Genomic DNA, 12,101 nt, shown 5'->3' on the forward strand with positions numbered 1-12,101 from the left:
TTGTGGGTATGAGCCGTGGAGTCAAAGACACCCAGGGTTCAAAGGCTGGCTCTGCGAACTGTCAGCCTCCTGACTTTGGGAGTATTACCTCATGTCCTTGGGCCTCAGTTTCCTCATCTGCAAAATCAGGATAACCGCCCACCCACTCACACCTCCGGGACTTCTGCAAGGAGAAATGAAATAGCCAATGTAGAAATTTTAATACAGCGCCTGGTACATATGTGCTCCATATATAGGGTCCTGTTAGTTTTGAAATGTATGTTGTCCTGGACTATGGGTGCTAACTCTAGTCATGAGCCTTTGAGATTCAATAAAGAAGCAGAGGGTAAAGAAGAGATAGGGATAAAGAGAAGGGATAAAGAAGCGAGTCCAAAATGGTAGTTACAGAGTCCTCTCCAATTCTGCCTCATACGCAGGCCCTTATTTCCAGTCCTAAACGGTATGTCAGAGGGACCTGACATTGAAATTCTCTGTGCTCAATGCCTGGTATGTGACTTCCTGGGAAGGAGAGTCTTCCTGGGAGAAATCATCTGGGACCCAGGTACAGCACAGCACGGCAGTCCCACAAGCTTGGATGTGCTCTGGGGACCTCCAGCAGTGGCTTGTGAGAACATTATCATCAACTCAAAATTCGAGCCAGTGAATCTCCCTGAGAGGTTGTGGGAAGGGAGAGGGCATGGTGTGTGTGTGTGTGTGTGTGTGTGTGTCAGTTCCTAGGGCTGTTGTAACAAACTGCTACAAAACGTAGTGGCTTAAAACAACAGAAAACCCTTCTCTGCTAGTTCTGGAGTCCAGAGATCCGAAATCAAGCCTAGGCAGGGCCACGCCCTCTCCGAAGGCTGGAGGGGAGAATCCTCCCTTGCCTGTTTGAGCTCCTGTGACTCCAGGCATCCCTGGGCTGTGGCTGCATCGTGTGTCTCTATCTTCCCAGGGCCTTCTCCTCTTCACTTCCAGGATCTCTTCCCTCTGTCTCATATAAGGACACTTATTATTGGATTTAGAGCCCACCTGGATAGTATAAGCTGATCTAATCTCAAGACCTTTAACTTAATTACATCTGAAAAGACCCTTTGCCGACAGAAATCCATGTTCGCTGGTTCCAGAGGACAAATCTTGTCCAGAGGACAAATCTTGTGAAGACCACCACTGAACCCAGTACGGTGGGCAGTGGGCGTGAATGGTGGTTCCCAACTCCCTTAGGCTTCTGTTCACTGCCAGCTGTTTCTCCCCAGATGGACACAGGGTGCACCCACAGAAACACAGGCACAGAGCCTTGCTCCTTTGCTGCTCTGCTTCCCAGACCTTCCCCTTGTGCAGCCCCCTGGTGCCCACGCTTCTGTCTCTCCTCTTTGCAAGAAGCACCTTGCAACAGGGTGTCGAGATGTCCCTTTCCCCAGGGTCCGTGGTTCTTCCACCCCAAACTGCATAGGCCACCAGGCTCCGGACAACTGTGCATCATTTCAAGAAGCCATTCGAAGATAGATACCTTTCTTTTCCCAAAGCCATTCTCACCTAGAAGGGCAGACAGGGGTCTCATTATTTGTGAGGATGAGAAAGATACAAACAAGGAAATATTAATTCAGGCAAAAGGTTCACTCTTTCTTTTTTATGTACAAATTATGCAACGTAATTGTTTTACGGTGATTAATATTATTTCAGGGGCCTAACAAACAGCATTTACAATGCAAATCTCCAGGCTGCAGAAAGGTACGGCAATCAGGAGGCGAGTGGTGGCTGCTGGATGCCATGAGGCTGGGCTGGAGTGAGTGGGAAAGGGTCACACGGCTTCCCTTCGAACACGGTGTCCAAAGTCACACAAGCCCACGGTGGCTTCTCCCTCTCCCCTCCCAGCAGAGGCTTCAGGAAGACTCTCCAAATCCGCTGAGCGTGCCTTCTGAGCATTATGGCAACGTCTCCACTTCCACTCTCCCTTCCTGAGGTTTCCCTTTAAAAAGTCACATGCTTTCACTCCTAACCAAGAGAAAGGCACATGACTAGCTGGTGGGAAGATGGGGTATTGGAAAATAACAACATGGGGAAATGTGTCAAAAATACCCATCTGTTCTAATCTATCCCCTCATTAATAACCTCACCTCCCCCCATTGAGGCAGAAAATGCAGGAGGCCTCCCACTGTGCTGTATCCACCACCCCCCCCCCCCATCTCCTGGTGCCATCTCAGTCGCGTGATCTCATGCTTTGATGTCCTTCGATTCCTTAAAAGTGTGATTAGCACACACTTTGCACACACGCAGCCGGTTTTAGTCGCTGTTCACCAGCGAGAACCCCCCAAGCTCGACACCAAGTGTCCTTGTGAGATGGTTGCTCTCTCTAACTCAGCTTCCCTGCACAGAAGAGCTCCTGGTACCGGATGAAAAATCACCTGCTCAAACAGCACAAAACACATCCCAGGGAAACCTCCGTTGTCACTCTGGGATGCGATTTCTCCGTATAGCGTCGCTTGCAACGTCCTGTGTTATAAATGTATAAATTCAATAAGTGTGAAATTTTCTAGAGAGAGAAAAAAATCGTAGTGTGGCATCTACATGGCTGAATCGTTAATTTGTTAGAGCAACAATATCAGTGCAATGTTGCAACTGGTTTCCTTAGTAACATGTTCAAGGATATAGGAAAACATTTTGGGGTAATAAAATGTTCCCATTTGAATTTTGAATAAACTTTCACATGAGGTAAGGAAGTGATATTCTAAAAATAACAGATTAAGCAATCAATTAACTTATTCAGTTATTCCATGAAACTTTAAAGTATGCAAACGTTGTGCTTACTGGAAATACGACGGGTTACCCAGAATCGTGTCTGACTCTGCTGGTCAGTTAAATTTTGAAGAATTATTTGGACATGTTTTCCCGTTTAACACTCAGCAATGGATAGAAACAGCTCACCTGGGTATTCTAAAATGAAGAGAGTTTATTCTTAAGGGTCCAATAATAAAAAATAGATTACCTCCTTGGTGCTAGAATTCAGCAGCCCAGATTTCCAAATCATATTTTCTAGGGCAATGGTTTTCAAACTCCACCATGCATGAGAATCCCCTGGAGGACTTGTTAAAACAGATGGCAGGGCCCTACCAGTGCCTGTGATTCAGTAGCGCTGAGGTGGGACCTGAGAATCTGCATTTCTGACAAGTCTCCAGGCAGTACTGATGCCTCCCGTTCAGGGACCGCACTTTGAGAACCATGTTCTAGGGGAAGCCTGAAATGGATCACTCCAGGGGCGCCTGGGTGGCTCAGTCAGTTAAGCATCCGACTTCGGCTCAGGTCATGTCCCATTTGTGGGTTCGAGCCCCGCGTTGGACTCTGTGCTGACAGCTTGGAGCCTGAAGCCTGCTTCAGATTCTTTGTCTCCCCCTCTCTCTACTCCTCCCTTGCTTGTGCTCTGTCTCTCTCTTTCTCTCTGTCAAAAATAAATAAACATTAAAAATAATAAAAAAAATAAAGATAAATAAATAAATAAAATGGATCACTCTGGTCCTGAACCACGAAATATATACCTTAACAATGAACAGGTGATTTTCATATCACTCTAAGATAATCTGAATCCTAAAGCAACGTCACGGTCAGAACTTCTCTTTTATTTTCTTATACATCGTTTATAAAAATCTTAAGGAGAAAGGTCCATTCTCCTGGAAGACAGAGAAATGCAGATGGACACAGAGGCTCATACCTCTAAAGAGGACAAGTCAGGAGCTGGGCCCCTCCCGGGATCAGGCCAACATCACACAGTGTGGAGCAGGGACCCTATTTGTAATCACCTCCATTCTTAGTGCTTAGCGGACAGCCACACATGAAGCAGGAGCTCCATAAATGTTGGCTAGATGTGCTTCCGTCCTTAAGGCCACAATCAGCGAGTACCTTGGTTTCGTTACGGATTTTCCTAAATGTATTCACAAAGTCATCGGTGACGGGGAAATGCTTAAATCACAGTCCTCGCCCTTTTGCTCCTGATATGATAATCCGGCTCTCCAGGTAGACAGTCAGCTTATAAAATGGATAGTGCCCTGGGCTGGAGTCAGGACATCTTGCTTCTGGTCCTGAATTTGCCCCAACTTGCCACTGACCTTGGGCTTTCTTTCCTCCATCCCCAGGAGGGTCAGACCGGCATTCTCTGACAATGCCTTCCAGCTCTGGTAATGCAGGAGTCAACCTTGTTTGGGTTTGGGTTTTTTGTTTTTGTTTTTGTTTTCCTCTTTCTGTACCAAATCAATTTCAGTCTGAGGTAAAGGAAATTCCCAAATTACTGTTTTGTATCTTGCGGAGGATTGCTTCCCACAGCTAATTTCTCAAGTTCAGTTTCCTTCCTCCAGAAGCTTGCTGTGTCCACATTTCAATTAATTGCCTATTGGCACACACCCGACTCCAAATATTTGTGCAGTTCCCGAGAAAGCCTCATTCAGCTAAGTACCTGATCGCATCAACCTGCTCTCTGGTTCCAACATCTCAGAATATCCAAGCGAGGAAATATGCAAATGCCAAAGTCACCCAGAGAGAATTCATCAGGGGAGGCAGTCATTGGAGGCAGAAAGAGAAGCTCAAATGAAAGATATTATCGCTCACTGGAGATGAAGGAAATCGGGGTGGGGGAAGGGAGGAAGTGGAGAATCCGGAGACTGGAGATGCTCGCACCTAACGGCACAGGATGCGGTGTCTTCAGAGAAGGGCTGAGCAGATCGGCTGAGTTACAAATACACTATGGCAGCACTTGTCTTAGAAGTCGCAGAAATGGGAGTGTTATTAGAGAGGCTACCCCAAGTCTCAGTGCCAAATAAATTCAGCGCTCCTACTTGCTGACAAACTCCTACCATTAGAATCACTCTTCAGTGTGTTTTATAACATTGCAAAATGGTTGGGATAGAGTGCTTGCTAACAAAAGTGGTAGAGGCAAAATTATAGCAACACAGGATCTCCGGTGCATCGGGAAAAAAAGACAGGAAAAATATTCCAATGCTGGCTTGCCTCTGGGTAGTGAGATCATCAACAAGTTTGTCCCCTACGTATATATTCTTTCACTTTCCAAGTTTTCTGCCATTGATAAGTACTGCTCTCCTGCTTGTAAGGTTAAGAAAAGAGAAAACCTTTTAAAAGTTGTTTGTCACAATAAGAATGCTTTGAAGGTAAGCCACTGACTTCAAAAAGTTCCTGGTAACATGCAAATCTATCACTTAAAAGGGACTGTCCGTTAACTGCTTTGCATCGTTTGGTTTGTCGTCTTGGCCACTCTCATCCTAGAAAGCCAGATCAGGGCCAAGAAGCGCTTTTCCTTCATCTGGCATCCTGTGAGCTTATACTGATCCAGGCACAGGATGGGCATTAATTGTGGACTGAATTAATTGTACCAAAAACACAGAGCTGCAGATCTCAGAGGAAATGGAACCCAGGATGAGCTTTGAAAGAACAAGGGTGATCTGGAAAGGCTGGAGCAGAGTAAGCCCCAGGGGACGGTGTATTACAGGAGTCCCAGTGGAGAAGAAAACAGCATGAGGGTCTTAAGCATAGGCCTGAGGAGGGGAGGAGAGGCAAAACGGAGTGGGGTGGGGACCCCCCAGGGCCTAAGCCTCCTTATAGCACAGTTTCACCGATAGCCAGCCCTGTCCTGTGGCATAGTAGTAGCTCGACAGCTTTTGACGTTCTTCTGTTGAGCTCTGGTTTCACGGTTACTCCATTCATGGAGGTACCAATCGCAAAATGGCAGTTAAGTGAAGGAAAACATGCAAAGCTTCTTCAGAGTTGGCTGGGTCTGCCTCGCCTGGACCGAGGACGTGGTGCTGAGTGCTAAGGAAATCTCCAGGGAAATGCCAGTCGCTTTAAAGTTTGAGCAGGAGCCCACAGCAAGACTAGGGGATGTAAGGAAGAAATAGGAGGCACAGCCAAGAAATCGAAGGACCAGGATGACAGAAGGACTTTGACAAAACATAGTGACACAATGTAGATGGGTTCATTGCCACCACACCTGTCCCCCTGCCCCCCTGCCCCAGGAAATGACTTATGTCAAGTAAATGGAAAAAATATTTCCCTGATTTTTCTCATTTGAGGCAAGCCACTTACGCATAAAATTATACCTGCTTATTTAATACATATTTATTGAGTGCCCACCATGTGTTAGGAGCTGAAAGTTGGTAATGAACAGAGCAGTACCCTGGCCTTGTGGAATGGGTGAGCTGGAAGGAACATTTACTCTCGAGTTTAGCAGCTGCCGTTTACCGATGAAGAGATCACAGCCCACTACAGGGAAGCGGTATGACCAAGAGCTAGTACATTTCCACCATCGCTGATTATCAGGAGGCTTTACGCCTTGTGACTTCTCGGGATTTCCCCTCCCTACCTGCAATGATGAAAGTTCTTACCCGCCAGGGCTTGTTAAAATGTCACCTAAACTCCATGAAGCTTTTCCTATGCCTTCCTTTGGGTTCCCACTGTCCTCTCCGCCCCTGTAACAGCATTTGTCACAGTCTGCCTTGAACTTTCGTGAGTACACATCTGTCCCTCCGCTCCATTCGGAGCCCCCTGAAGGCAAAGATGACTTCCTACTCATCATACATTCTCAGCACCAGCACGGCTGGAGGGAATAACATTTATGGAGGAGCCACCCAAACCTGGAAACTGTGGTAAATACTTTTTACACACTGTCACGTGTAATCCTCAAGATGGATATTTGATTTAAAGACGAGGAAACAGGGGCACTGGGTGGCTCAGTCGGTTAAGTGTCTAATTCTTGATTTCAGCTCAGGTCATGATCTCGCAGTTCATGGGTTCGAGCCCTATGTCGGGCTCTGTGCTGACAACGTGGAGCCTACTTGGGATTCTCTCTCTCCCTCTCTCTCTGCACCTCCCCCTTCTCTATCTCTCTCAAAATAAATAAACTTAAAAAAAATTAATGTAACGATGAGGAAACAGACACTCGGAGAGCTTAGATAACTTGCTCAAAGTCACAAAGCCAAGTGAAGAAGCCACTATTCAGCCAGTTCTATCTAGCTCCAAAGCTAGAGCTCTCAGTGTCTATCATCTATCTATCTATCTATCTATCTATCATCTTCCTATCTATCTATATTCTCTGCTCTGTAAACTCTGTAAACTCCATGAGGTCAAAGATGGTGCCTGTCCTATACATAGCACTCAGCACGGTATCTAACACTGTGGTATCCTGCTGGTCACATAGAACAACCCTGAGTCCATGTGGGAGGGACCTACACAAATGCGTGAGTACCACAAGGCCAGGGCAATTGGGGTCATCATGGAGGCTGTCTACCAACAGAGGGCACCATGTAGAAAGTTGCTACTTAAACAGTTCTGCCGTTACCATGTTCAAGGGCAGAAGTGAAAATGAACTCACGGTAACCTTAAAGCAAAAAACAAACATAAAGCGAGCCCTCAGAAGACAAGGATATAATTTCCTAGAGATGCAGAACCATATGGGCAAGCAATAAAGCCAGGTAGGGGCTGGGAAAACGGCGATGCAACCAAGATCCACGGAAGAGCGGGGATGGGATGCTGGGACTATTGCAGTGGCAGGGTATGCAGAGGCACCCTTAGGAGAAGCCTGGCACACAGCACAGGGCTGAGAAGACCCTCGCTGTTTAAATCCATTTCACTTCCTAATCCCTGAGCCAAATCCGCCAGGGGACTGCTTTCCTTCCAGTTTACTTCCAGCTCCTGTCCGTTCCCCACCTCTTCCCGGCCACTGCTCCCTGGCTTTCCCTCAGTTGCAAACACCAGATCGAGATTGCCCAAAGCTCCAGAGTAAACCAGAGAAGGCTCAGTGGGTCCACATTTCCATCGCCTTCTTCTAACTCCAGCCCAGAAATGACCACATGGAGAACACATCTGGGAGACTGGTAAAAAACACTGAGATGGTTTCCCACTGGGCCCCTTCAATATTTTTTTTAGTATCTACAAAAAGGAAAAAAAATCTACCTCTCCGTTTACCCGCTTTCTTTCGTCGTGGGCTGAGAGCTAGACAACACATGGACGTCCTCTGTGCACTACCTTCTGAGAAGCTCAGACCCAGTCGGAAGCTTGTGAGGCTCCTCGACTTGGGCCTTCCTTACAGGCAACGGGAGGGCTGGCTTCTCCTTCTGCTCCCCGTGGGGCCCAGCCCCGTGCTTAGAAAAGAACTCTCGGGAAGATTTGTGGGAGCTCAACATTCGAACACCTCAACCCCCACCCCCACAATTTCCAACCTTCCTTTTGCTTTTTTAAAAAAACCGTCCTGCGAGATCTGTGTTTTTAGTGTGACCTACCTCAAATCCTTTTTGTAGGCAGGCAGGGAATAAGTGAATCAATAAACAAGTGAAAACTGGACTCCCTCCTGCCGGGGGGTACTTGTGTAGGGCTTTATCAGCTCCACTTCCAGAAAACCCACCCTAACGGAGACTGAGCGAGGAAACAACAGTTTGGGAACTCAGCGGGTTCCTGGTGGTTTTTTGTTTTTTTTTTTTTTTTTAACCTAGATAAGCCTGGGCGCCTCCAGTAAATTCCCCTTTGATTGGTATGTTTCATCAGTTGAACTGTAATTGGTGCAAACAGGTAATTTGGAGATTACAAGATTTATTCTTCTATAACAGTGATTACTGATTGCTAATGATAGTGCTGATTTTTAGGTGTTTAAAACCTTGACAGTTACAATACTCAAGTGATTTACTACAGTGTCTTAGAGATAGCCTCCTTCGGTTCCCTGAGGACAGAGTCTGTCTGTGTCCTCCATGAGCTCTGCCCAAAGACCCATGGGCGTGTGTGTGTGTGTGAATAAATGCTTATTAATATTAATATTATTATTAACAATAATAATGACTACAGACTATAAAGCCTTCATCCAGAATAGTGAGTCACTCAATCCACTTGTAATTTCATGGATTTTGAAGTGTATTCCTTCTCTTCCCAGTGCCTAATTCAATGAGGTGTTAGGATTATTAGCTCTAGAAATAATTGGCCTTAAAGGTACATCATAAAAGGCCGAAGTCATAAACCCTCCTCCCTGACATTTGGAGAAGCTCTAGTTTGGAGGCACTCAGAGGAGCCAGAACTACCCAGTAGCTGCCTTCTTGCCACCCCAGGGAAAGGAGCTAGACAAGGCTGCCCTGGCCGGGTGCCAGCTCAGGAGCCAGGCACCGCCTTTGGGCGCACTCCCTTGTTATCCCGTGTTAACAGGCCAGGCGCGAACATGTCAAAACACTGGCGTGTGAAGTGAATGGAAAGTGGCAGTGCCCAGACAGGAAAGTTGCCCTCCTCCACCCAGGGGGCCCTGCACGCAGGGTGTGGGCGCCCAGTCCTCCCAGGATTAAGCCTGGCACTCACACACTTGCCAGCAAGGAGCGCCGACGTGATAAACTCAGGCCGACTAACTCAGAAACATGTACCCAATTACCACTGGGTCGGGCCTTGTACCCAGCACATAATAGCAACTCCTCAGCCTCGGTATCTGTTCATTTTTCTTTTTTGTTGAGGCTGTAAGTGAGGAACAGCACATGCCACCCCCCATTTCCTGCTGCTGGGTCTTGACACGAGCTGTTCACTGCGTATGTGACACTGCACCTGTTAGGGCAAGGCCAGCTCAGAGCCACTTCCGTCCCTGCCTCTCCCTTCCTTCTCCTATCCAAGCTGGGTAATGCCTCCCTTCTATCAAGTCCTATAAAATTCTGCTGGCACTCTGAAGGGGTGGGTGACCTTTCTCTGAGCAGTGCCAAGCATCTGGGCATGGGGTGCCCTCTAGTTTGCAAGAATACCAAAGAGTTTGGTGTCCTTCTGCACTCAGCCTACTGCCTCATGTGTAACCTGTGTTCCAGAAGGCTATCTGACACAAGCAAAAGCTTTCCTCTTGGTGGGTAGAGTCATACAACTTTAGAGCACTCAGTGCACCACTGAGGAAATCTGTCTGACCCCTTGACCTCAGGGAGGAAGAATCAAAGGCTTAAGTGGGTGGGGAGAGTCGCCCAAAGACTTTTGGTCAATGGTGATATACGACAGAAGATTTCTTAGCTAGAAAGTTCTAAGAAAGAGTCGCTTACAAGTAAACGAACAAACAAAAACTTCCTAGACCTTTGGCTCTCAGGAAAGAGCAGATCTTATGATTAAACCCAACATTCGTGGCCATTCAGGTGTCTGGCTATTTGTGGTGTGAACACAGGCACATCCCATATTCGAGGCCACAGTGAGAATCACTACACCAACCCTTACATGGCATTTTACAATATGCACATATGCCATATGGTCCTTCTAACAATTTTTAGTGTACTTGTTCCTACCATTTTCCCTAAAAGGAAACTCTGGTGAAAGGTTTTGCCCAAAGTCACACAGCACGTGGGAAAGCTAGGTCTTGACCCCAGAATTTTGATTTCAAGCCCCATATTTGTGTCTTTTGCCCCAAAGCTGCCCCTCTCAGCTCAACTCCATGGAAACAAAGTCTTAGTACCTCTCTTTGGCCTGTAGTTTCTGGAGACAGGTGCTTTTAAGCAGGTTTTATCTTTTACTTTCCTCATGTAACCCTACAACGTATCCATCAGATTGTTCCCATCCTGCTTTTAAAAGCCTCTGAAAGGCTGCATATATGAGGCTTTCTGGGGTGTCAACTGGAAATAGGGGACTGTGGTCTGGCCTGGATGACGTCAATACCTTGCCCCTTAGGCCAAGTTCAAATCTGCCACAGTCTGTTCTTTCCTGAAGAATTGGGGAAGGTTTGCTCTTGCTAGGGGACCCTCCCATCACCATCAACATGAAGTTACAACATAATTAATCTCCACTTGAGACAGAAGAGAAACGCGGGAGTGTTTGGCCCGCTTCCCGTGGCTGACGCATCCCTCTCCCCTGAAGGAGAAAGGAACGAGGTTACAAACTAAACTGCTGGACTCAGGTTGGCTCCCCTAGCTTTTGTTACAGGAGGCACGATGATTTTGAAATAGAAAGAAGCAAATCCAGCTGTCAGCTGGAGTAGCTGTCAGGACAAACTCATACTGGTGAGCTCCTAAAGACTCTTCTAACATATCAGCCGCATGGTCACTCTCTGGGGCTTTTCTGACTAGGATCAAGTCGGTATTTGACAATGCACTAAACCCCCGTCAAACAGGGGAAGTGGTGGGGACGAGGCCAGATCGTCGGTCCTTCTCACTCTTGTGAGGACCTACGGTCCTCACTGCTCCATGTTGACTTTGAGAACTTCATTTGGTCATTGCATAAGGCCAAGGTAAGTCTCTCTTACTTTCTGTCTCTCAAGGGCTTTGAGAACAGCAGAGTATTTTCCAGAGGATATGAAAGCAGAACCAGCCAGGAACGCAGATCATCGTTCTCTACAAAGCTTCACAGGTGGTTGTTCCCTTTCTGTATTAAAATCTACGGCTACCTTTTCTCTCTTCCACCCTCCCCCACTGCAGAGGCTTTGATGCAATCATCAGCACCTCGACATGATTTTGAGCAATCCCCATTCACACGCACACCCAGAGTCTTGCTTAAATACAACATGAGTCATCATTTCACATTCATTACCAGCCATCTTCAAGGATCCCAAGAGAAGCTTGGTCTGATAGTCTCTAAGGTGAGGAGTCTGGGTTTGCTGATTACAAGTGAGAACCCGGTAGAACTTCCCAGATGAGCAGCTGGGCACCAGCTCAGTGAGTTCGTCCCCTAGCGTTGCTGCTGTGTGGTCTTGGGTATTCAAGAGCTCAGTTGCCAGAAACATGCACCAACCTCTGCCATCCTGGTGGCATGGAAGATCGAAGAGGGCTTTGGGCCAGATGACTTCATGAATTTCTTCCCCCTGCTCTGGCTGTTCCTTTCTGTGACATCATAACGATAGCAGTAGGTGGGCCCCTGGAGCTTATTCCAATTTGAAGGAAAAACTCTTAGGTGTGTGTTCTCCATTCTCCTTCTCCTCATCTTCCCTTCCTCCTTTCTAGCACTCACAAACCAGGGCTAGGTCAATGACACCCATCCAGACACAATATTCCCAGAGAAGACAGGCCAGGGGCCAATGGCCCATAAAGGCATCTTGAGGTATGCGGTGTGTCTTTTCTGCATCAGGGGGAACAGCCCTAGTGAGGACATGCCTTGGCAGAGAAGAGGAGGGACTCGCATTGCAGATGTGGTATCTCTTTCAGCAT

The 12,101-nt window shown here is 47.1% G+C and overlaps 1 long non-coding RNA gene across 1 annotated transcript; it reads right to left on the reverse strand.

Moving 5' to 3' along the window:
• Positions 1 to 1,601: 1,601 nt before the first annotated feature.
• Positions 1,602 to 11,759, reverse strand: LOC122241121. The gene is made up of 3 exons (XR_006221101.1): positions 11,488 to 11,759; positions 2,382 to 2,469; positions 1,602 to 1,971 (listed from the first exon to the last, which is right to left on the reverse strand). It is a non-coding gene; the product is annotated as an uncharacterized LOC122241121 (long non-coding RNA).
• Between the last annotated feature and the right edge of the window lie 342 nt (positions 11,760 to 12,101).

This window comes from Panthera tigris, chromosome C1 (genome assembly GCF_018350195.1).
Source record: "Panthera tigris isolate Pti1 chromosome C1, P.tigris_Pti1_mat1.1, whole genome shotgun sequence".
In the NCBI taxonomy this organism is placed as follows: Eukaryota; Metazoa; Chordata; class Mammalia; order Carnivora; family Felidae; genus Panthera; species Panthera tigris.